The following is a 27,369-nucleotide window of genomic DNA, read 5'->3' as shown; positions in this document are numbered from 1 at the left end:
GCTAATTTTTGCATTCAACTTTCCAAATCATGAACTTACATTTCTAGATTTTCAACTCACTGTACATGTGTGTCCTCTGGTTTCTACTATACTATCTATAATGTCTTATTTCTACATAGACTGAGATATGTATGTGCAGATTTAATGATGTTCCACGTACAATGATGAGCTCCTCTATGCACACCTCAGACATAGTCAGCTGATCAGGAAACCTGGTATTTAGTAGTGACCTTGACCACTTCTGTCTTGTTTCTCCTCCTATATCTAGGACTTAATAATTAATGTGAATAATATAAGAAATACTGCTTTTCTACATGGGTATTGCTTTTAATTAATAGCTTAGCTAGTTTTTGTAAATGGAAATTAGCAGGAATATTAAATGATGGAATTAGTTGAATTGAAGATATGTAGAGGGGCTTAAATTTACAAATTACTCACCCTTATTAGTAACTGCCAGCGTAAAGGCAGACTAATTTCTCAGAAAGTGCTAAGTGAGTATTTGTGTACGTAACATAACATTGTTACATGAAATCATATAAATAAACCTGAGTTTTATAGGCTTAGTTGATAAAAGCCTGATATTTGAAATTCCATGAATAATTTGAAATTGTCCTCCACCGCAGTTGCCAATCATAAGATTATCTCAAAAATTATTTTGTTTATCTAAAATCTTTGGCTTTCGATCTGCACACTTTAAGATGACAAGAATAAGGCTTCCCGAACCATATGTCTGTTTATGTACATAAAGGCTTATAGAGTAAATAGAATTAATTCTGACATAGCTGTGCAAGTTGAAACACACTTATGATCGCAGAATTTGGGAAGAAGAGGTGTGTGAATATATGTGAGTTCAAGATCAGCTTGATCTACATAGTGAGTTCTAGACCAGCTAGGGATATACAGTGAAATATTAGTCTGGTATAAGTTTGTTCTGACACTGCCTTTTTATGACTCTGATGATGTCTGTGAGGATGTTTCTAGTGAGGTTAGAACATGGCTGAAGACCCACCATAAATGTGGATTGAATCCCAATATGGAATATGGGAAAGAGGGAAAGGAGAAACTGCCTTGAGCAACTCTACTCATTTCTCTTTCCTTCCTGACTGCAGACATAAAATGGCCAACCACTTCACATTTTTGTTGGTACCACTTCCCTACTATGGTGAACTGTACACTCATAAACTGTAAGCCAAAATAAACTTCCATTCTTAAAATTCAAAATTGAAGAAGTAGCATCTAAATGTCATTGATCTTGGTCTTTTTTTCTGGAGGATTCTATAATAACTAAAAGGACTCCTGGGGTTATGTAAACCTCAATTAACTAAGAAAGTTTTCAGAAATTACTTAATATGCTCAATTACTCAGTGTCTTCAGCATTTTTACCCTTTGACTTTGTGCTGTAAACTATAGAACAATTTTAGATAAATGGTTAGTTAACATATTCAGCATTGCTATTATATTTTCTCAACTGAGGAACTTAGTTTATTCTGTTTCTGTAGCAGGATATTTTCCTGCTACATTTGCAATAAGATTCAGTGATTGGGTTGTTTGAAAGGTAGGCAGAGTGAGGAGTTGGGAGGAGAAAAGGAGAGAAAGTGGAGGAGAAAAATGAGAGAAAGAAGGAGGCTAGCAGCCAGGGAGAACTGCGGATAGTTTGAGAGCAGTTCTGGGTAACAACTTATCAAAAGGTTAGATTTTGGGTAACAATTCTAATTGTGTGGCCATCTTGTTATATGAGCATTCAAATATATAAGCCAATTAGATAACCTTTACGCTTTAAGAGTCTTCATTCTACAGGTACCGCTAGGATGATGGTTGTTGTCTGTGGTTCAGCTGAGCTTTATGGATGCAGCAACAATCCCCCATGCTGGTGTCTCATGGGTACCAGGGCCTGCATATCTAGCTAGCCAGAGCCCCAGACAGAGCAGAGGAGCAGTGGGAAAATGGCAGCTGCCCGGGAACAAGCCAGACCGAGTACAGTTTTATAAATAGTACCCATTATATGTTTCCTTTGTTAATCTATTTTATTCTGTCTTTTTTGTTGCTGATGCTACAAATTTTCAGGTTATCCCTTTGATTTCTCATATCCCTCAATTGTTCCTTAATAAACTCCACATTTCTGACTCTATCAAGTAATCTTCAACTTACAATATTTTGTCTAGAAACACTTTTTGACTCAAGTTGGTTGAAGACCTGAAACACTGTGTTATTTCCTTTCCATACAGACTCTACCTTTCTCATCTGTATGACTCCTGTCTTGGATTTTTTTTCTATGTTAGCTTATGTTCTTAACATGCTGAAGAAAATGCCCTGATACTTTTGTGAGAAACAGTTTTGAGACAAAAATTTGAAATGTTTGTATATCTGAAATAGGACAAAAATTATTCAGTGATACAATAATCTTGACATTGCCTAGTTTAAATCTTCAACCTGTGTTACTCTTTAAAACAACTCTTTCACTACTCCAATTCTTTTGTATTTTTAAATACATTTTCAAAGAGGCTTATAAATTTAGACAAAAGTTTCTGCTGAGATTTTAACAGTGATAATATTGAATCTATAAATCAGAATGGGGGAAAATAATATATTTTCCTGATCCAGAAACATGAAATTTCTTTCCATTCCTGTATGCCTTTGAATCTATGAGCAAACTGCCTGTTAGGCAAGTCCAGCTCATGTATATTTATCAGACCTGTGTGTAAGTATTCCATAACTCAAATGCTACTTAGTGTTTTTAAATTAAGTATCTGAATGACTAGTGCTAGAAATATAACTGATTTTTGTCTGTTAATTATGCAATTTTTAGCTTCACTAGCTTATAAATTCTAATTGGAGTTTGTACAATTCTGAAGGAAATCATCCATGTACAATCATCCTGTCTACGTGTACAGGCGGTTATGTATCTTGTTCTACAAAGTAGGCACCAGTTTCTTTTCAAGTGGAGAGAATATACATCTGACAATCTACTTGATGTTATAATGTCAAGTAAAAACATTCAGGCTTTAACATCTATCATGCAATTGATAGGTCATCCTTGACTGTCTGTCTTCTGGTTGTTTAATCGTCATCTACATCTAATACACTGAAGAGTTATGTGTCATGTTGGGTTTCACTTGCTGAAATTTCAGGATATGTTAAGATAATAATGTGCTTTTCATTTTAATTATTTATTTTAGTCTGTTCTTACTATAGACTATCTTGACTGACATTAAAATAATAAACCATGCGTGCTAGCTAGTTTTATGTCAACTGGGTAGCAAACTAGCATTATCTAAAAGAGGGAAAATTAACAGAGAAAATGCCTCCATAAGATCCAAATATAGGACATTTTATTAATTAATGATGGATGGAGAAGGGTCCAGTCCATTGTGGGTGGTGCTCCCCCTGGGCTGGTGGTTCTATGTGCTGTAAGAAAGCAGGCTAAGGAAGTAGAATGAGCAAGCTGGTAAGCAGAACTTCTCCATGGTTGCTCCATCAGCTCCTTCATCAAGGTTTAAGCCCCTTTTGAGTTCTTGTCCTGACTTCCTTCAGTTATGGACTACAATGTGAAAATATAAGCCAGATAAACTCTTTTGTCCCCAAGCTGTCTTAGGTATGACATTTCATCACAGCAATAGTAACCCTAATTAAGATACCTAGTGATTCAAATATAAAACCTTACTTATACTAGTTTATTCTCTTTAACCTTTGGTCAACTCAGTTACTAATTCTTTTAGTACATTTGCGTGATGGATATTGATCTATAATTTAAAAATATTTTAGTGTGGCTTTCTTATCTGAGTAACTCTGCCCTCAGAGAATGCCTTTATTTTAAAAAAATTATGTGAGTTTTTCTCATATAATTGGAAAAATTTTCATTTTCATGAAACAATGTAAACTTGAAATTTCTTCTTACCTTTAGTAAGATAGATTTTTAGTTTCCCTGTTTTTAGCTGCAGGCCTCCTGCCTCCAGCCTCTGTTTCATTTCTTCCAAAATTAACCTCGAAAAAGAGAAACAAATAGTTGCCTAGTTGCCAAATGTTGAGAAATTGACATAATAAAGTGGCAGAAATGTGAAGAACATAAGAAATTCTTATTGGCACATATAATACACTCTTGCTCCTGTCAGCCCAGTGCACCCTGCACCTGGTTCTTTATACATAGCAAAGGTTATCACCCTTCCTTTAATTGCTGTCCACGTTTCACTTGTAAGCATCTCTTATTTTCTATTATATCTTTGATGCTATTAGCTTCTTTTTACTATATGAAAACAAAATCTAAATTAATTATTAGTATTTTATATGTGACTGACTATATGTATATTTAGAGAGAATAGGATGTGATTAGATACAATCATACTAATCAAATCAATCCAGTCTTTGTTGATCATAGACTTCATATAGAAAACTGAACACACACACACACACAGACACACACACACACACACAGACACACACAGACACACACAGACACACACACACAGACACACACACACACACAGACACACACACACAGACACACACACACAGACACACACACACACAGACACACACAGACACACACACAGACACACACACACAACACACACACACACACACACACACACACACACTGAAAGTAAAAGCAAAATTGTCCGGAGAAGTGAAAGAGACTGATGTGAAGGGGGAGAAGGAAGGCTAAGAGAAGGCACATGGCATTGCTGGAAGCAGGTTCTGAAATAAAATCATTCTTACTTTCATAGAATTTGGGAAAGGAATGTAGGCAAATGTATTTTTCAATTCAACAAGTTTAACTGTAAATAATTAGACAAATATTTTTGTCTGGAAATGAATATTTAAGGCTTTTATTTTTTTTTTCTAGAAATCATAATTTAAAAAAACTGCTTGGTCATAGCGGATAATCATTTGATGAGTTCTTTGATTTTGTTTCCAAATATTTTATTGAGCATTTTTGCTTCTATAGTCATAAAAGAAATGGATTTGTAATTCTAATTGTTCAGTGGAACATTATGTGGTTTAGATAAGAGGGTAACTATGGCCTCCTAAAAACAGCTGAGGGTTAACTTTTCTTTGAAAGTCTGGCAGAATTCTGCACTAAAACCATCTGGCCCTGAACTATTTTTGGTTGGAAGACATTTAATTACTGCTTTTATTTCACTTTGTCTGTTTAAATTGTTTATCTGATCTTGAATTAACTTTGGTAGGTGGTATATATCGAGAAAATTATCTATTTCTTTTAGATTTTCAAAATTTGCTGGAGTATGTTTTTTTAAGTATGTCCTTAAATTCTTTTGATTGTCTTGTCTGTTTATATGTCCCCATTTTTGTGTCTAATTTTGTTAAATTGTATCTTCTCTCTCTGTTTTTTAGTTAATTTTGCTAAGGTTTGTCAATCATATTGATTTTCTGAAACCAACTCTTTGATTCATTAATTCTCTGTATTGATTTTTTCTTTGTTTCTATCTCATCAATTTGAACTTGAGTTTGTTTATTTATTATAGTCCTTTTATGGATTTCTTCAGTGTCTGTGGTTATGTCTCCCGATTCATTTATATTTAAGGATTTCATCTCTGGCTAAAGGCTTATCAATATTGATTTTTTTTTCTAAGAATACACTCTTTGGTTTTGTTTCTTTCTAATTTATTAATTTTAGCCATGGGTTTGATTAATTCTTGCTATCTATTGTTTTTAGGTGTGGTTTTCTCTTTTTGTTCAAGAGCTTTTAAGTGTGCTCTATAGTTATTAATATGAGCTCACTCCAGGTTTGTGTGTAGATGCTTAGTACTGTGAACTTGCCTCTTAAAAGACATCTTTGTTGTGTCCCATAAGTTTGGTCATACTACGTTTTGATTTGGATGTGGTATTGGTTTTTATTTAATGATTAAGCACATTATTTCTGCTTCTTTGTAAGCCTGGTGATGTTTAGTTGGATACGCAATATGGTTTTTTTCCCCCTGAAGGATAAATTTAGTTGTGTTTATTTTAAACCATTTTGGAGTTTTCCCTTCTGCACAGGGGCATTACTAGGAATCATTTTGACACTTTTAAGGCTTCCTGGTAAATTCTGGATGTGTGTGCTCAGAGTAGCACTTAAAGACCCTCTAAATTTTAGAGTTTAGAGTCTAAACATAGACTTTAGAGTCTAATGCAAATGGTGTCTTCTCAAGGCTCCATTGAACACCCCTTTGTGTTCTGACACTCTCTGCCTTCTAACAGATGGGAACAGAGTCTGTCCTGCAAGGTGGGGCATTGGGTGCATTTGTCCTACCATCTTCTAGTGGAACTAACCTTGAAGACCTCCACTGTGTCCAGGCTGAGTCAGCCCAGCCAGCAACTGAAGCTGCTTTTTCTTTGTGATGATATCTCTCTGCTCTCAGGAATTCTGGCCCTTCCACTCAGGAAATCATACAAGTTAAGCTGGATGTGACTCAACACTTCTGTCAAGAATGTCTGTATCACACCATGTCTTGGCCAGGTGGTACAGAGCCTTCTCTTTCTCAGGAACTATATGCCTGTAGAACCTAAACACAGTGCCTTCGAAACTTACTATTGTATTCTTCTGAATGTGGAATAGGTAAGAACAGGAGGACAATTCTCATGGAAGCTTTTGATGAAAAGAAGCCATAATTCTTGTCAAATTTTAAAGAATATTTTCTAAGCTATTAATACTATCTACACTCTTTATTTTCTTGTAATTTCACATCACAATTATACCACTTAACATGTGGAATACTGGAGGTGGCCCTTATTTTTATTTACACTGAAAATGAAATGAATACATGATACAAATACAGATGTTATTATGAAATTTTTATGTATCATATATTCACTAATGTACAGTCAAGCATCATAAACATGAATGTTACATCCCAGTCAAAAGAAATAAGTTTTTGAGAATAAAAGAATACCATATAAAATACTATATTCTATGTAGCACAGATACTTCCACTGCTTTTGTTCTTTTTCTAAATCATTAGCAAGGTCATCAGACATTAGTAATTGATTGCAGATGTCTTAACTCAATAAATATGTCCAAGTTTGAGGAAATGGATTTATGCAAACCATAGACATCATGATATATTGTTGTTTTCTTAAAAGCGTTCATTAGGAGAAACTCTTGCTGCTTTTCTCTGGCTTTAATGCTTTGATTTAAGGATCTCCATGAGGAAACAGTACTTCTCTTGAACCCTCATGACCTTTGAAATAGTGAGATGATACAACAATCCATAAGGTGAAACACCAATTTTATCACAATGCTACTAAAAGTACTAAGAGAAATTAACTTTGCAGTGGCTTTTTCCAGGCAACTCGTGTCAATGACATCATTCTGTATAGACAGTGCTCCTGGACCTCATTTTCAATGTGTAGTGTGGCATGACAAATTTCAATTCATGGAGTACTGTAACCAATGAAGAATAAAATCCCATTGGTGTAAATTGCCTTTTTAATGGGTATTAATCAAGATAATTTAGCTTCTATTATACATTAAGTATTTCCTTTCTATAATATTTCTCAAAAGTACAATTATTCATGAGTTGTTTCTAATTCATGAGTTGTTAATTCCTAATTCAAGTTAAAAGTAAAAAATGAGGACTAAGGAATGATATAAAAATAATGTGTGCTTTGTATACACATAAAACATTATGAATATATGCAAAAGTATATTATATTCTAAATGTTTTAGAATACATGTACAAAATTAGAGGATTTTGATTTTACTTAAAATGTGATTTTATTTCTAGCTCTCATAGAAAAACACTAATTGGTCATAGAAACACATTATCTATTCTTGATTCTACAAGTTCAAAATTAAGGTATTACCAAAGCTATATTCCCTCAGAACCCTGTGAGAGAATCTTTTGCCTTGTTCAGCTCCTAGTTGCTTGCCAGCAATCACTGGCAGCCTTTTGTTGTACTCCAATCCTCTATTTTCCACATTTTCTTCATTTTTTCATATCCATTTCTCTCAATTCAATGTGTGACTACACTATTTCTTCTCATGAACCCTTTTATTAAGAAGACCAGTCATATTGATAAAAATTTAGTAAGCAATATCACACAATAAGGTCATACTCAAGAGTGTGACTGAGGAAAATTTCAGCCTGTCTGAGTGTATTGTTTGTATACATGTGTATGTGTGTGGTACATGTGCACACACAGGTGGATAAGGAGGCCAGAGCTCCATTTCTTTCTGAGACAGAGACTTGTACTTGTTCTGAAGCTCACAGATTTGTGTTGGGGGCCGACTTTTAGCAGAAAGCGGCTATCAGCTTTGCAGCCATCTTGAGCCATATACCCTGACATGAGACTTAGATTACAATAGCCTACAACAGCTGAGCACACTTTGATAATTTTGGTTTAGATACCTTGAGATTAAAGGTGCGTGAGATTAAAGGTGTGTGAGATTAAAGGTGTGTGACTTAAGAGTATGACTTAGAAGTGTAGAGATCAGAGTTAGAGACAAGACCTAAGGGCATGATTAAAGGTGTAACTTAGAGGCGTGGCTTAGAAGTAAGACATATAAAAGGCAGAGACAGAACAGATCAGAATCAGACTGAGATCAGACGAATCAGACACATCAGACATTAGGTAGAGTCTGCACTCACCCTCGCTCTTGCTGAACCCCGACCCGCAGATGGGAGCGGCAGCTTGGGCCGGGATACAGTGGCCGCCCCAATGTGGGGCTAGTGTGGACCCCAACATTATTTTGGCCACCCCAATGTGGGGCTAGTGTGGACCCCAACAGATTTGGTTAATATGGGTGCCTAACAAATCTCTCGGAATCTGCATTCCTCCATCCTGACCAGCACTGTGATCATAGTCCTGTGTCTGGAGTTTTGAATGGGTACTAAGACCTTATGTTTGCACAAGTACTTTGTCCTCTAAGCCATTTCCTCAGCACCTCGGGATCTTTTTGTTGAATAAAACTCAACCATTAGAACCTCTGACATCATTTTAAATATTTACCAGCTTTATTGAATTTTGCATAAAATGAAGCAATGATTCACACTTGATGCAGAGTGGCAGGAAGATGGCTGCATTCACTTGGTACATCTGCCGCTTAAGATCATTGCTGGTCTCTAAAGGAGACATCGTCTATCCTCCACTTTGCTGCTTTTAAAGAAGCAGCAATAGATAGTCACAAAATTTACATAAGGTTTGTGTTACTAAGAAGCCCAAACTCATAAACAAAGCAATTCTTATACTTCTTTCATCTCAGAAACCCCCTTTAAGCCCAAGAGATAGATATCTTTTAGAAAAATGATTTTGAGATACAATTCATAAAATAAAAATATATATTAGAATTTAATTATTGAGATATTCTACTTTAAAATGACAATATTGAGATATTTTGCTTTAAAATGATAATATATTAGGCCTTAGCCACATGTAATTTATTTTTTAGGTAAAACATATAAATATGTGTGTGATTCCCTATAATTTATCCTAAGAATAATATATGTTCCCATTTGTGAATAAGCACAAAGATCATATAACACATCTGATGACTATAGGAGCCTTAGAGTAATCGTTAAACAAACATTATACCAGTAACAATTAAAGTGCTATAAATATGGGTAATTTCTATGGTGAAAATGTATAGAAACTGCTTATACATCTGTGGTTTCCTTCCTCGTTTAATAGTTGACTACATGAAGATTGGTCATATGCAACTGAATATTTACCTGTAGCTTCTCTATAAGAGATATAACATAAATAAAGGATTTTAATATAAAGTAGGTAATAATATAAATAAAAGACATAGGACTTGACTATTAAGCCCCCACAATCATTGGTCTCCTACATGCTTTCGTTTATAACTGTCTGACTTCTTTACTCAGTAGGATATATGCACACATAATAACAACTTTTTGTCCAGTATCAACATTCTTAAATTTGATGAGAAAGCACAAATATGGTAGAGAAGGGCATCAAAGGAGAGGGCAACAAAGAGAAGGGACAAGACAAAGGGCACCAAATGTATAATTGCTCAGAGAAAGGAAGGAAGTTTTCCTGACTGTCTTCAATGCATTATTCTGCTTCGCTTAATTTGGTCAGGTCACCATTGAGATCTTGGCCCTGTCTATATGTACATCACAACTGCTCTTCGAAGTCACTACTGAGTTCACCGGAGACAAATTTTCCCTTTAAGACACAGTTTCTTGGTAGTTGGGGCTGTGTCCTTGTGTCTGTTGTTGTGTCTGGTTATCGCCCTGCTGGAGCTATGTTTCACAACCAGTATGACAATGATGTCACTGTTTGGAGCCCTCAGGGCAGGATTCATAAAATTGAATACACAATGGAAGCTGTTAAGCAAGGTTCAGCAACAGTTGGTCTAAAGTAAATAACACATACAGCGTTGGTTAGATTGAAGAGGGGATAGTCAGAGCTTGCCACTCACTAGAAGAAAATTCTCCATGTTGACAACCATATTGATAACTCAATTGAGGGTCTAACTGCTGATGCCAGACTGTTGTGTAACTTTATGCTCCAGGAGTGTTCGGATTCCAGATTTGTATTTTACAGACCACTTCCTGTGTCTTGCCTTGTGTCTCTAATTGGAAACAAAACCCAGATCCCAACACAACGATATGGCCAGAGACCGGTGTTGCTGCTGGTTGTGATGATACGGGCCCTCACATTTTCCAAACCTGTCCCTCTGCTAACTATTTTGGCTACAGAGCTATGTCTATAGGAACCCATTCTCAATCAGCTAGTACTTACCTGGAGAGACATATGTCAGCATTTATGGAGTGCAATTTGGATGAACTGGTTAAACATGGTCTGCATGCCTTAAGAGAGACACTCCCTGCAGAGGAGGACCTGACCACAAAGAATGTTTCCATTGGAATCGTTGGTAAAGACTTGGAATTTACAATTTATGATGATGATGACATGTCTTTATTCCTGGATGGTCTTGAAGAATGACCACAGAGAAAAGCACAGCCTTCGCAGGCTGCTGATAAACCTGCAGAAAAAGCTGATGAACCAATGGAACAATAAGTGATAAGGGTTATGACGACATGAGGATGAAGGGACATACACTGGTGACAGTAATCTGTATTTTAAAGCAACAACTGCAGCGTATTGGGTGGTATGTTTTAGAAATCAGTCCAGATGTGAGTTTTCTCTAAGTAACTTCACAGAAACCATATAACGGGGTGCATTTTCTTTGAAAGGGTCTGCATAATCATTTTCTAGGAAGTACAGGTATCTATACCAATATTTTTATATGAAGAAAATAAGTGTCTTTGCAGTTTTAAAGACAACTGTGAAATAAAATTGTTTCACCAAAGAGAGAGAGAGAGAGAGAGAGAGAGAGAGAGAGAGAGAGAGAGAATTTTATTTCCTCATATTCTGTGGATTAGGATAAAGAACAAAATTAACCTAATAACACTGATACATTTGCAAGAACAACCAACTGTAAAAGGAAGTGATAGAGCAAGCAGTTTGTAAATTTTCCTTTTACAACACTCTTGTTAAACTAATTTAACTGTCTTGCCTCCAGGAACAGCTTAGAGAGGATATACTTTAAGTGATTATTCCTAAATAGGTTATTATTTTAAATGGACTTCTTAAGAGTCACATGTGTGGCATTTGGTTAATCCATTACATTTGCAATTACAACCAGAGCTTTTTATGGCAGGCGAATTATTTTATGTGCTCCATGGCTGCACTTAGGACAGAAGACTCGGCCCATGACATTCCTCTTGAAAAACATTAAGGGAAGCACTACCCTGTGCCCAAAGGTGATTAAGCTTTTTAAATCACTTCTGAAGTATGACAGAAACAGTCACTTCTAATCCTTGCTTCTCTGAAGCAAAAAATAACTCCATACTGTACATAGGCTGCTAAGATTGCTATTCACTTTGCTCGTGGGTTTAGTTCATGTGACTGTTTTGAAAGCACCTGAACAGCTTTAAATGGGAGTATCTTGAAGTAAATTTGTATTATACCTTTGATTCTTGTATTTCATTTACAAATTAATAATGGGCAAAACACACTTTGTACTTTGAATCAGATTAACAAGATACTGACTTGATTCTGACTCAGGTTCTACCACTTACTCACTTTATAGCCTCAAGTAAGGTGTGTGATATCTGACAGCTTTAGTTTCTTTCCTGGGTAGAATAGAGGTAAATGTATTTCTTAGAACATTAACATAAGAAAATGAGGATACTGATGTTTTATAGAGAATGCTTATCATGGATCCCAGCTCAATGAAAGTAACTATACTTATTTCTCATTATTAATTAAAAGATATAATGCAGGTATTAGTGGCATGCGCCTTTTATTCCCAGCACTCAGGAGACAGAGACAGGTGAATCTCTATGAGTTCAAGGCTAGCCTGGTCTACAAAGCAAGGTCCACTGCAACTAAGGCTACGTGGAGGAAACCTGTCTCAAAAACCAAAACCTTAAAAAGTATACATATGAGCTTATACACCCTCTACCTCAATTGAGGATTAGTGTCTATGTTTTACTGGTACGTAGCTGAGTCTCTCACAACAATGCTAACCTGGTAATTTCCATATAGGCTATGAAGAACAAATAAAACTAGCATTTGGATTCCTTAGTAATGCTCTTAAAGAGACTAAGATTCTCCTGGAGAAATCTAAATGGATTACAAAGTCAAAAGAATAAATAAAAGTCTAGAACCTGTATATTGGTTAATTTTCTGTTGCTGTAACAAATATCATAACCAAGAGCAAATTATAGAGTAATTTTCTTGACCTTATGTTTCTAGGAGCAGGGGAGGGTGTAAGGGTTTATTATGGCTAAATTGATTTATAATGATATTCTGCTATACTCATAGAATAATGGCTTGTTCAGCCATGATTAGAGAAGCTTCCTCCTGCACCAGAACAATTACAGAGACCCAGATCCCGACATTACACACTGAAAGACTCAGCCCTAACTGAGATGTTCCTATCAAATCCTTTGCCAAGAGCTCTGGAAACCCCACAGAAGAGGAGACAAAAAGAGCAAGAGGGATGGAAGACACCCAGAAAATAAGGCACTCTCGATCAACATTGGCAAACTCATATAAACTCACAAAAACTAAAGCAGCAGGCACAGGACCTGCATGGGTCTATGTTTTGTATATATTATGGCTTCCAGTTTAGTGTTTTGATGGGATTCCTGAGTATGTGACTCTTATGCTTTCTCTTGAGATCTTTTCCTTCTGTTGGTTTGCCCTTTCCAACTTTGATATGATAGAGTTTGTTTTATCATATTATATTCCATTTTGTTACATTTCATTGTTATCTCTTAGAAGCCAGTTCTTTGTAAAGGAGAGATAGAAATGCAGTGGATGTAGAGGGAAGGGAAGATGGAGAGAAACTGGTCAGACTACAGGGGGCGAGGGAGAGAGTAATCAGGATATATTAAAAAGAAAAGAATCTATTTTCAATCAAAGAAAATTTAAAAATTTAAAAAAGAGTTCATTATAGCAAAAAGGTATGACAGCTAGTAGCAGGCATGGTGTCAAGAATGGGAAACTGATAGATCACATCCTCAACAGCAAACACAAAGCAGAGAGAGCGAATGAGAAATTGAATAAGGTCATAAACTGTCAAAGCCCACCCTGCTCATGTATTTCCTCCAGCAAAGCTCCACCTCCCAAAGGCTTTACAATCTACTGTACCAAAGACACTGAGCCATCCGAGACCATGTATTCAAATACAGGAGGCCACAGAGAACATTCTCATTCAAACCCCATTCCTAAAGACAAATATATACTTTTAAAAGCTCAGGTTAGAAGACTGAAAGACTTTGAACACTCCTGGGATAAGTTAAGATGAAAACAATGTTTACTGCTAGCAATAAGCTTTCTTCTTCTCCGTAATCTGCTCCAATTTACCAGCAGAAACAGGCACCTGAATCATTCTGGCTGGTTCAGAGGCTGCAGTGAACAATGTTACTGTTGCAAATACTCATTTATTCACTTTCAAGTGCCTGTGAACTGCCAAGCTCGAATCTCATTCTAGAAATAAATAGGTACAAAGATGAATGTTTGCCTTCAAGCGTCTCAGAAGAGAGCAGACATCTGACCAATAAAGAAAGAGCAATTCTCAACTTCCTTGCTGGGGTGACAAGATGAATGGTGACAAATAAATCACGTGAACAAGTAGTTCATGCATAGGTGCAAGTTAAACAGAAAGTAGACTGTTTTTGAGTGAACATGGTCAGCCTGAACTTGAAAACACGTGACTAAGTTCTGAGCTGGGGGTTAGCCAAGAGGTCTGAGTCTGTTCCCTGTCAACACAAGTATTGGAGTTCGAGCAAGTTTTTATATTCATCTCTTCAGACTTGTGTAATGAAACACCTCAGGAGGCAAGCTTAAGCAGCAAAAGTTTATTTTCCCAGCATTATCCATGCTGAGCAGTTCTGGATCCAGGAATCTACACATCTTTATGAGAAGGGTCACTTTTCTAATTGGAGACACCTCCTCATTTTGTGCACTTAGATACTTTCTCACTTTATGCGTGAAAACACAGGCTGTGAGTTCTTTGGTGCCTTTAATAAAAACACCATTTTTAATGTAACAGGATCCCCCAGTGTAATCTCATTTTACCTTAACCATGTTTTTGGAGTGTCAGTTTTTTAATGCAGCCTCTCCGGGGTTTTGTCCTTCAATATATGATTTTTAGGTCTACTTTCTGTCCATAGTAGATATGATGATGGGTACAGCATAGAGAGTGAAAAATAAAGCCTCCCAAGAAAAAAAAAATGGGGATCTTGCCCTAAAGATCAGGCAATGAAAAAAGAAACAGAAGTTCAAAAATTTCTCAGGTAGAAAGGAGCGTACTCAAAGGGTAGTTAAGATTAAAAAAAAAAAAAAAAAAAAAAAAAAAAAAAGTAAAAGGAGGTGATTGTTGTGGGAAATACTAAAAAGAACAGCACGGTCCTGCACTATGTTCAGGGCCACATGACTCCATTGGGGTGTTCTCATCTTGGCAGACCCTCTGGAGCCACGTGACCCATCAGTTTTGGATGTAGAGTGGAAACTTGCAATTCTTTTTAATATTTCCAACAACAAGTGATCCAGTGGGACAGACAGCTCAGTGGGCAATACCCTTCTTTTGCAAGCATAAAGGAATGGATCAGGATCCCAAGAACCCACATAAAAAGCCAAGACATATAAATAAGCACAGTTTGGGGAAACAGAGACAAATGTGTCCTTGGGGCTTGCTGCTAAGCCAGTCAAATCAACTGGCAATCTCCAGAAAGAGTGAGAGACCCATTCCTCCAAAAAATTAAAATGGAGAATAATAGAGGAAGATATCCAACTCAAGCCTATTGCTTCTACATATACATATACCAATATGCACACAAACATGCAGAGAGAGAGAGAGAGAGAGAGAGAGAGAGAGAGAGAGAGAGAGAGAGAGAAGACCAATAGGGGTGCAGTAGTGCTGGGCATTTGTCTAGCACAAACGTGGCAAAAATAGAAAAACTTCCAATATTAAACAAGCAGCATTTTTCTAACAGAAACGTAGCTGTCAAATATTAAAAACAGAAGAGACTCCTACATACCTTACTCACTTAAAATTAAGTCACAGAGATTGATAGGAACCCAAAAACTTCAGATTGAACAGGCTTATTTTTTTCTCTTAACTATCATTTTTATTTTATTTTTTTATTACATCTCTTATAAAAATTAAAGTTAAATGCTTTGGGCCCAATTATCTGAAGACTTATCCTTCTGATGACAACTTGTTTGCATTCTGCTTACTAATTAGTGTACATTAACTGTAAAAATCATGATTCTCAGGATGGCATTTCATACATGTGTTTTTAACAGGCTTCAAAAAAATCAAAAGCATAGAGAAGAAAAACAGGTAAGACTTTAAGTTATATTTCTAGCAAATATTATAAATGATGTCTCTGAAGCTCAATCTTATTTGTCTTCACAAAATACTACTAGCCAAAGAAACATCATCTCCCATTCATTACTCTTCTCTTCTATACAAGAAAACACACTTATTCACAGGTTGAGTTCTAATTTTGGAATTTCCTTGTACTCAGAAAGACATGTAATGCTCTTTTGATGAGTCTGAAAAGGCATTTATTTCTTCACATACTTACTTGACTGCTAGAAGCTGTTTATTCCTTTCTGGTGACAGTGTACATCACAGACTACAATCTATATTAAGCTATTCATCCAGAGCTAAATTGGAGTGTCTTAAATTTTTTCAGTGGAGAGCCTTAGTTAGATATAAGGCTATATAGTGCATGCTGAATCAGTTTTGGAGCATTCATGTATATCAAGAAATACCTTGATGGAACTTTTAGAAATTTATACCAAGAGATTTGCCTAACTCCACAGGAACAGTGAATGAATAGGGTAGTAGACAATAACCTGTTTTCTCAAGAATTGTTCTAAAGAGTTGGAATACAAATTACTATTGGATAGCTGACCAGAACTCGATATTGCAAGAGTAGGGTCTGAAGATTGAAGCTTTTATAAAATACACATATAACGCTGACAAGAGAGGCTTAAAGACTAGAAATATATTGATCTAGAGAAGCTATAGGAGAAATAGTTTGCAATAGATCATCTGATCTCAAAGATGAGAAATCCGGGTGGAACTGGCTAAGTGTTTCCATTGGCTACTTTCCTATGACTGGGATAGAGACACTAGGCATTAGCATGCCAGTCACTTTCACTGTCCCACTGTGATAAAGTTAGGGAAAAGACACATGGAAACAAAGCAGAAAATTAGAGAATAACCAGCACATGAAAAATGTTGAGAGAAGGAAATAAGAAAGTAAAAACCAGGATGCAAACGCGAGTGGCACTTGCAGTATAGAGAACATTAAGGTAAAGTTTAGTTGAAGATTCTAGAGAGAAAAGAAGACAACTCAGAATTGGGCACCATAAATATGTGCAATTGAGTTTTCTTATAGTCCTCATTCCTTCAGAAACCAAACTAAAGGAGCCAGAGGTTCAAAACTTGTAGAGGCTGTGCCCATTAGCTATAGGGCATGGGGACATTATGAGGAGAATGTACAGCACATTATCGCTATAAGATATAGGATACTGGATGCGTATTAAGAAAGCAGTCCAGTCTTAATAGCCAACTAACATACAGTGGGGAAAGGATTGAAGGAGGAGATGAAATAAAATGTCTTTAGAAGAAGGAATAACATAGCCATGTCTGATCTCTCTCTCTCTCTCTCTCTCTCTCTCTCTCTCTCTCTCTCTCTCTCTCTGTGTGTGTGTGTGTGTGTGTGTGTGTGTGTGTGTGTGTGTGTGTTTTGCTGAATATCAAACACAGTCATTCACAAGCTAGTCAAATATTGCTATCATGGAAATACATACATCCTTCAGTTCTGTCAAAACAGAATTTTGGTATGCATTTGTCTTGGTTACCTTTAACTATTTCCTTCTCACAACCTAAGGCTATGTGAGAAAGGATTCTCTACTAAGAAACTGCTCAGATCAAAGTTGCCTATCTGTGGGAGACTGTCTTGATTGTTATTTGATATAGAAGGGCCCAATTCATTGTGAATGGCATCATTCCCTGGGGAGGTAGTTCTTTCCTGTATTAAAAATATCCACTCACTGATAAATAAAATTTAGCCAAAAAATTCAATATACCCATGATATAACTCATAGACCACAGAAAGCTAAAGAAAAAGGAAGGCCCAAGCGTGAATACTTCAATCCCATTTAGAAGGAGGAAGATGATAATTATGGGATACAGAGGGAGGGGCCTGGATTGGAGAGGGAAGGAGCAATGGAAAGGAAACAGGATGAGGTATAAGGGGAGACAGGAGAGAATCCCAGAAATCCAGGAAAATGAATAAAAATATGCAATTGCAGGTGGTGGGAGTGAGAGAAATCTCTAGAAAGTCCCAAAGACCTAAGATGTGAGAGGCTCCCAGGACTCAGTGGTAATGATCTTAACTGAAATGCCCTACAGTGGGGAGGTAGAACCTGAAGAAACCACTTCCAGTAGATAGACATGGAGCCACTCAGCAGTCTTAAAATTTTTTGACCCAGAATTGTTCATGTCTAAAGAAAAAGTGGAGCAGAGACTGGCCATCCAGGGACTGTCCCAACTTGGGATCCATCCCATGCATAGGCACCAAACCCTGACACTCTTATTGATGTCATACTGTACTTACAGACAGGAGCCTAGTGGTTCTACCAGCAGCTGACTAAAATGGATACAGGTGCTTACAACCAACCATTGGACTGATGTCTGGGACCCCTATGGATGATTTAGAGTGAAGGAGTGAAGGAGCTGATGGTATTGCAATCCCATAGGAAGAATAAGAGTATCAACTAACGTGGACCCCTGAGAGCTCCCAGAGCCTATGTCACAAAACAAAGACTGGGGACCATGGACTGATCCATGGCCTCTAGGACTATGTAACAGAGGACTGCCTTGTCTGGCCTCAGTGGGAGAAAATGCCCTTAATCTTGTAGAAACTTAATGCCCCAGGAAAGGGGGATGCTGAAAGGGATGAGGTGATGGTATGGGAGAACCCTCTCAGGTAAAATAAGGAAGGGTGATGGGGTGAAGAACTTGAGAAGGGGGGACCAGGAAGGAGGGCAACATTTGGAATGTAAATAAATAAAAATAATTTAGTAATAATAATAATAATGAGGAGGAGGAGGAGGAGGAGGAGGAGGAGGAGGAGGAGGAGGAGGAGGAGGAGAAGGAGGAGGAGAAGGAGAAGGAGAAGAAGAAGGAGAAGGAGAAGGAGAAGGAGAAGGAGAAGGAGAAGGAGAAGGAGAAGAAGGAGAAAGAAGGAGAAGGAGAAGGAGAAGGAGAAAGAAGGAGAAGGAGAAAGAAGGAGAAGGAGAAAGAAGGAGAAGGAGAAAGAAGGAGAAGGAGAAAGAAGGAGAAGGAGAAGGAGAAGGAGAAGGAGAAGGAGAAGGAGAAGGAGAAGGAGAAGGAGAAGGAGAAGGAGAAGGAGAAGAAGGAGAAGGAAAGCCTGCTGAAGATCCAGAGCAATACAGCTACCAAAGTAGTATGATAATAATCTCTGCTATATTTCTTTGCCTGTAAGTGCTCTAGTTAGATGTAACTCTGTATGAAATAGCAATTAGCCCTTCCTTCAAGTTTTTGCTTAAGTTCCTATCTAGACTTACTTCAACTAAGGACTGTAACCTATAAGAGGAATAAAGCACTTCCTTACCTAAGTTGCTGGAGGAGGTGTCTCATCACAGCAATGGGAGAAAAATTAGAACAGTGTGTCTCATAGCAAATTAGTGCATTCATCTTACAGATTCATTTTATTTTCTTCTCTTCAAAATACATTATAAAAAGAACTGAAGAAAGAAGCTTAGAAGGTAAGAAAAATCTAATTGAAAAAAATAGATATGTGCTGTGACTTTTTTCGGGGATAGTGAGAAATCTTCGTGATTTTTTTATGCTTAAAATGGTCTGCAAAACCCTAAGCCCTTAAAATAAAGCCATGTATCATTTTCTGTTGATGCAAATAGATAAACAAGGATTTCTTAATTCTGGAACTTTATTATTCATTTTCAGTCATTTTACCCAGGTCTTAACACTATGGATTATTATATAGTCTTTTTACTTAGAACTTCGAAGTGTTTTCTTATTTCTCTCTCACAAATTTACAAAGCTGGTTCTCCAAAAAATTTCCACAGCAATGAACTACATCCAGACTTTAACTTTCATGTAAGCCACATGCTCCTCTGTCTTCTCCAGAGTTATCACAAATGTATAATCTCAAAACTAATTAGAACTTCAAGTGCTCTGTGTCTAGACTGTGGGTGGAAGTGACTACAGAGATAGAACAGGAAACCAGAACTAGGAAAAAAATAAAAAGAGTAAAAATAAAAGTCAGAAGCTATGCCAAGTGCACTATTCAGACATAGTTCATGGCCATGTGGCACTGTGAAGTTGGAACACTTAAGTTAGACACTAAGTGAGAAACTAGACAGTAACTCGGAGCTTAGATTCTTATATCATTCTATATGCACTGCTTCACTGTGATATTTTCTATAATTGACAGAAAGCTACTTAAGAACAAATAATGTAGACTATTTAGAATCCTTGTAAGATAAGCTTTATTTTATTTGTTTGTTTTTGTTTTGTTTTGTTTTGTTTTGTTTTGTTTTGTTTTGTTTTGTTTTGTTTTTCAAGACAGGGTTTCTCTGTGTAGCCCTGGTTGTCATGGAACTCACTCTGTAAACCAGGCTGGCCTCGAACTCAGAAATGTGCCTGCCTCTGCCTCCCAAGTGCTGGGATTAAAGGCGTGCGCCACCACTGCCCAGCTAGACTTTATTTTATTAGACAAAATGCTGAATGAGATTGTGAAGAATACTAAAAGTCAATAGTAGTTATGGCCTGCCAAACCATAGAAATAATTAGTATGTTATACAAGTTCACATTTCTTTATTATAGAAAGTAGATGTCATGATACCTGAACTTCAACAATGAGGACACACTCTTTCTTTCATTTTATACCCTAAAAATAGTTGATAAATGAAGAGTTTTTTTTAAAGAGAGAGAGAGAGAGAGAGAGAGAGAGAGAGAGAGAGAGAAGCTTAGGAGGTAGCCCAGTGGTAAGACCATTTGCTCTACAAATATGAAAACTTTAGTTCAAATCCCCAGCACTCAGGTAAAAAGCCAAGCATGACTGAGCATGCCTGTAACTCCATCATGCCTGCTGGAGACAGTCAGATCCCTAGTGCCCCAGCCAGTCTGTTTAGTCAAAATATTGAGCTTCTTGTTTAATGAGAGTACCTGACGCAAGGTAATTATGTGGAGAACAATACAGGAAGATACCCAAAGTCCTGCTCTGGCCTCCCCATGCATGTGAAAAGGTGCATACACCCACATTCTAATGTGCATGCACACATACATATATAAGATTACATGTTTCTAATGATTTTTATCCATGATGAAATGAGAAAAGTATTTTCCATGGCTCCAAAATCCACAGTGAAGTAGCAACAAAAGTTTCCCTAGTACTCTAGATTTTTTGGAAGTCAAAACCAATATACTGATTATAAAGAAAATTGTGTGCTATATACAAATGTGTTCCCACATTCAGATGCCAGAGGAGGTTTGGCAGCCCTGCCACTACACTGAAGTTCCAGTAACGCTTTCTGTTATTGCCGTTGTTGTGTATTGTTTGTCTTTTTAACATGGGTACTTGTGATTTAAACTCAGGTCCTCATATTTTGTAGTAAGTGCTTGAGCCTATAGGGCAATCTTCTCAGTCACTACCTTTAGTATCAACATTTATTGATGCTTCTACTGGTTTGTCTTCGTGAGCTCTTTGTCTCATTTGAATGTTTCCTGTCAATTTGAGCAGAGTTTCTCTGTTAGGATACATAACCAAAGCCAGCATTTACATTTATGTCTAATACAAAAGACACATGAAATATATAAATAAATTGTCTTTTGTGACTCTTGACCTGAATTTGTGGTTTCTTACTATTTCTAAACTAAGTTTTATTAAAATTACTTACGATCCCCATAGAAGCACCAAAACCAAAGTAGACAGGGAGGTAGGACTTAAAGAGAGTGTTGCAAATTCCTTTCTATTCATAATTTAAAGCTAAAACCATACCAAAATATACATAGTAAACTACCATATCTTTATCTGAAAGTAAAAGGAAAGAATGGAGAAATAATCGAGATAATAATAAAAGAAACAATTAGTTAGCCAAATAGGTTTTTTTCTTTTTAAATTATTATTTCTTTATTCTCTAATCTTATTTTACAGTCCAGATTTTATCCCCCTCTCAGTCTACCCTCTGACTGTTGCATATCCCATACTTTCTCCACCCATCTCCAAAAGGATGTCCCTATCCACCACCTCCATCCCATTAGAACTCCCTACCTCCTGGGGCCTCAAGTCTCTTGAGGATTAGGTGCACCTTCTCTGATTGAATCCAAACCTGGCAGTCCTCTGCTGCATGTATACTGGGGGGGTGGGGGTGGGAGTGGGGGCCTCATAGCACCTGGTATATGCTCCCTGGCTGGTGGCTCAGTATCTGAGCTTTTTTTCAAAATGTTTCCAAAAGTGGGAAGCAATAAATTACCCTGCCTAGTCATTAGTGGCACACATACTTTGGCAGGAATCAACACCTTTCTAATTGGACTTAAGATCTGTTCGACAAGATGGAAATCATGCCTGGTACTAGAAATGTGGCCAACTACCCACAGCTACTGATATTGTGTGTTTTAGAAGAGAACCATTAGCCACCACTTTACTACACCAGCATAATCCGTAACCACATTCTAAATCCTTGTCCTTTTGCCCATAGATAAGTATATTGATTACCTTTTATCAAGATAATTTCTATTTGCAATAGACAGAAACTACGAGAGAAATACACAATCAATCAAGATGCAGAGTTATAGAACCCAGTCCCAATGGATGCAACTACAAAAGAAGTCCCAGAGCCTAGTTCCCTAGGGCTTAGGGAACACTGAAAAAAAAAAGGGATAAAAGACTGTAAGAGCCAGAAGAAAATCAGGAAGTTTTAGGTGAGACTATGTCTCTTAGTAATGTCAGAAGCTATACCCATAAAATCTCACCAACATGAGTTAAACAAAGACAGCAATAGACATGCCTCAGGCCTGCACAAAGAACGACAGGCAACTAAAGAAAGATCACATTGAGAGAAATTGCCTTGCACAGGAAGACCATACCAACTGTCTATACAATAACAAATGGTCAGCACTAAATCATACATACAAGTAACATTATACAGAAGATGCACATTATATTATGGAATACATGTACATAGATATTCCTATTTTATGTGTAACAAAAATTATAGGAAAAGTCATAAATTTAAAAACGAACAAGAGGGGCAGATATAGGAGGTTTGAGAAAGAGAAAAGTGAGGAGGAACATAATATAATTATATTATATTATATTATATTATAATCTCAAAAAGAATTAATAAAACTGACACTGTTCCTTATTAAACAGTGCCTTTAAAATAAATTCTAAAGTGTTTTCAAATGAAAGAGACTTCTTAATGCAAATTCAGTAATTTTTATTTTAGTAAAGAAACTATTGCTTTTATTTTAAATTGTTTTATCCTTAAGGATTTAAATTCACATAACACTGGAGAATCATTACATAGAGAAATTTTTAATAAACTTAGGGAATAGCACAGGTTTATTAATAATTGTATTAAGTATACAAATAGAGAAAACAAGTAAAATGATATGAAAAACAATTGAGTTTGTCAAGTAAGATTTTTTGTTGCTGCTTTTGGAAATTTGGCTTATTTTCTTTTTAATTTGTATATAAATTTTTTTATACTAAAGAGTTGTGGATTTTTCATTTGATAAATAAACAAGAGGACTTTTGTGTCTTCTGACACTCATTTTATAATCTGTCACTTGCAGCTTCTTCATCTCCAGTGCATATTAAATAAACTCAAGGGAGGCAGATAGAGTCCAATCATAGTAAACACTTACCAGGTCCATAAATTAAACTGTTATTTTAAAATATTTTTCAGTATTTGCTAAGCAATTGCACATAATCCATCATCTTTTTTCATTTTAGAAAATGTTCTTTTTAATAAAAAAACTCTACCTTTAATACCCATGATAATAAAACTCATGACTAATTTGGAGCTATTACTTTCCATACATATAAAAGGTATAAAGGATAATTAGAAAAAAATTCTGATCAGAAGACATTAAGTTTTCATCACAGGGCTGTGAAGTGTTTTAAATTCCTAAACTGAGAAATGAGTCAGAAATTAAGCAAAAATGAAAAGGCATTTTAAAACCCTAATTATGATCATTTTAAACAGGACTCAATTGTGTTCTCCTAAACTAACATATTTGTTTTTAAACTCATCATATAACTATTTTGTTGAAAAGCCATTTTGGGTATTTTCTGTAAAAATCAGAAAAATTACACAAATTAAATGAACAATTCTGGTCAAGTGAATTTGGTACATAGTCATCAGTATTCCAGAGCTATTGCCCAATCTCCAGAGGAGCTTTACTCCTAGAATCTTATTCTCCAACACTTTAGCAACTCCTCCATCCTGTAGTTGGCAGAGACAGAAAATTTCCTCTCTGGAGGTGACCTCTGTCCTGCCCAGTGGATTAGATGATTGCATGGTTACAGCCCATTGGCTTCGATCCAGAGATGCAAATGTTCTCCTCTGCACTGTACAATTCCTCTTTGTCTTGGAGTCTGGTCCTTTGTTAGCAGCAAATACCCTCACTGTGGGCTTGTCACAATGATTTAGTAAAGGCATATTTTATAGAAATAAGAAGCCCAGTGGTGTAGCTGGAGCTGATCAAAAGCAAGTTGACGGATTGTTGTTTATGCAAGATTGGCCTTCGGTCTTTTGGAAGAAGAAACTTTTCCATATACATGATGAAAGCCAATGCTTTGTCATAAAATTATGATCTGTATAGAAAGAAAATGTAGTTTTTGAATAAATTAATAAATGAATGACCCATGTCTTTGTAGAGCCTCTCATAGAACATTCCATTTGTTATGTGCCTTGGCCATTCATTGAATAATTTATTCTCCTTATTCTCACTGCTGAGCATTTAGCTCTGTAACAGGGATAAAATAGAGAACAAGAGAAATAGTGCCTTTGCCTTCATAGATTTTAATTACAGTGTTGGATTCTGACAGGTCATTAGGCATCAAACGATAGGCATGCAGTTATAGTTACTATGGTAACTGTAGTTATAGTTTATTTTTAAAATTCACTCTTCTCCAAACCATTTACCCCCAAGGGTCACTTACAATGTAAGAGTGAAGGCACTATGGTACTTTTCAGGTGATCAGGAGCAACTCTATTGAACAAGTACTCCTCTATAGAACTAATGTTGAATGGTAGGTTAAGTAGCATTCAGACTTACTCTTGTCATCAGACATGAGAGACATTACCTAGTTGTACTTAAGACAGAAGTTAGAATACCAGCGTGTGAGCATAAAAAAGCTACAGAGACAGGAAGGCTAATCATATTGGCACAGAGTAGAGATTGTTTAGCATACCTATGTGAATAAGAATCAAATAATTAATGTTAATTCTAAAGTGCTTATCCTCTCAAAGCTACTGTGTAATTTTGCATCGTCATTTCAGATGTCCTTCACTCTCACTTATAGTATATCCTAACTAATTTTCTTTGAAGTGAAAGAGTGGAGGGAGTCAGAATACCACAGTACACAACATCATTGGAATATAGCAGTTATTTCTTCTGGCTGTGTTCACTGGCTGTCTTATCTCTCAATGCAATAAGGACTGCCTCTCTAAAGAGGATGGATCCTGTTGTGCTTAACGGCATATCAGTCTTTTTACAACTCAAAGATCCTCCCTGCCTATTGTAAAAACCCCTTTCTTATCTGTACTTAACAGGAAGAAGTTAGACACCGCTAATCAGAAAGCCTGAAAAATTCAATCATAATATTCAAGCAAAGAGCAGACTGGAAGGAGGGGCACATAATGAAAAGAGCTGTAAACAATTAATCCAAGAAATCTTAAAGTTGTTTGTTGTTAAGTTAAACTGTCATCTCATAAAAAGTAAGAATTTTGTCATGCATATAAAATAAGATGTAGTGTTTTTAGTATTCCAGAGGTGAGAAATTTGATTATTAGAGAAGTCTGGGCACTTTTATCACTCTATCTCTGGTTACGTGGCCCTAAGGTGATTGCCTAACCTCTTTGGTCTGTAGAACTAGCTTTATATATAAGGATTGTAACAATTCAGAAGATGCTGGGAAAAAAAGACAAATGGAAAGACTTTAGAAACATTTAAGACAAAAATTTTAAGTAGAGGATATAAGAGGGAAGTAGGTAGCTATGCTGGGTACATGAATTAGAAATGTTGTGTACGCTAATCAAGGTTTGTTTGCTTTTCGGTTATATCAGTGTTTAGTCAATTAGGTATCATTGTCCAAAAGAAAGCATATTGAATTTGGGAAAAGGAACTCCAATGATGTCACTTTTGTGATGGGAAAAGCATAATTCCTAGCGAGCCCTTTCAACAACCACTCTCTGTATCTTGCAGCTGTGGGCATAAGAAGGTTTGCCAGCATTAGGATTAACCTTGCATGGAAACCTTTATGATTCTATCTTTTCCTAGTAATCTCCTAGCTCTCCCAGTGTGAGGTTAGCACTTCAGAGATCCTCACACTGCCAGCCCCACAAGCCAAGCAGAAGTTCCTGGAGAATAGGATACTGCTACTCTGCTGGTACCCTGGATAGAAGAAGACAACTGTCAGTGTGTAGGGAATCTGAAGAACATTTCCATCTGATCTTAATCTTTTTGAAGTGCAATCTCCCACATTTCATCTACAGAGAGGAAATCTTTGTCAATTTTGTTCTGTTTGACAGCCTTGAAGCCAAGAGCAACACATTCCCACAGACTCCTGTCTTGTTAGAGATGCAAGGGCTGGCCCTAAAAGAGGACTAGAGCTCTCAGTTCTATTTGAGTTGGCTAGGTACTAAAGTCTAGCCATCTTAACAAGGCCATGTTTCCAACAGACTTTTAGAGCAGATTCCCTAAACTACAAAGCAGCATCTGCTGCCCCATCCCCAGATACATGCCAAGTGCTGTTAAAGAGAGATTTCTGCCTGAGCCAGATGCTGTTCTTAGGATAAATTCATCTGTATACTTTTTTCATGCCGCCAGCTCTAAAAGGTGAGTAGAGCTTCATGCCAAAACTAGGCTGTAATAATGCTATTTGTTACCTTGGTAAATTTTGGAACAGAATATAATTAAGTCAGTATCCTGCATTTTAAGCATTTCCCCCCTCACAGTGAATCCTGTAATCAGCCATATTCTGCATTACTACTTAATCCAGTCATTTTCTTCCAAATCCACTTCCTGGTTTAGGATTGAAGTAAATTATTCTTTAGAAGGGTATCTTTGCAGATGCCAGAGAATCAAACAAACAAAATATAGGACTTGGTGTGCTGCAAATTACAAGATAGCTTCTTGTAAGAAATAAAATCTCCAGGACAGCCAAGGCTATACAGGGAAATCGTGTCTCAAAAAACCAAAATAAATAAATTAATTAATTTAAATAAATAAATAAAAATAAAAAAGCAAGAAGTGACATTGTAGTAAAATTAGGAGAATGAGAACTGCAGTGCTGTGTAATATTCTTCTGTAATGAGGACATCAGAGAGCTACTGATGGTTCTAGCTTTAATTCTAAAGGACTTGCTGTGTTAGATTGCTTAGATATCTATTGCGGCTATGTGTTTATAGTTTTCACATGTTCAATTTTTTTTCCTGAGAATTTATTATGTACCTACTATGTGCCATGTTTTCTATTGGGGAAATAGAAATGAAAGAGATATTGTTCTCAAAGAGCTCATAATTCTATTTGTAACAGGAAACAATTAAATTAGAAATATATTTTTAAAAATAGAGAAGAGATATACTCAGAGT

At 36.5% G+C, this 27,369-nt stretch overlaps 1 pseudogene; it reads left to right on the top strand.

Moving 5' to 3' along the window:
- The first annotated feature begins 10,203 nt into the window (after window positions 1–10,203).
- LOC143440279 (proteasome subunit alpha type-1 pseudogene) lies at window positions 10,204–11,275 on the top strand (annotated as a pseudogene).
- The last annotated feature ends 16,094 nt before the right edge of the window (window positions 11,276–27,369 follow it).

This window comes from Arvicanthis niloticus, chromosome 29, assembly GCF_011762505.2.
Source record: "Arvicanthis niloticus isolate mArvNil1 chromosome 29, mArvNil1.pat.X, whole genome shotgun sequence".
Lineage (NCBI taxonomy): Eukaryota > Metazoa > Chordata > Mammalia > Rodentia > Muridae > Arvicanthis > Arvicanthis niloticus.
This window is presented reverse-complemented; position numbering and strand designations above follow the sequence as displayed.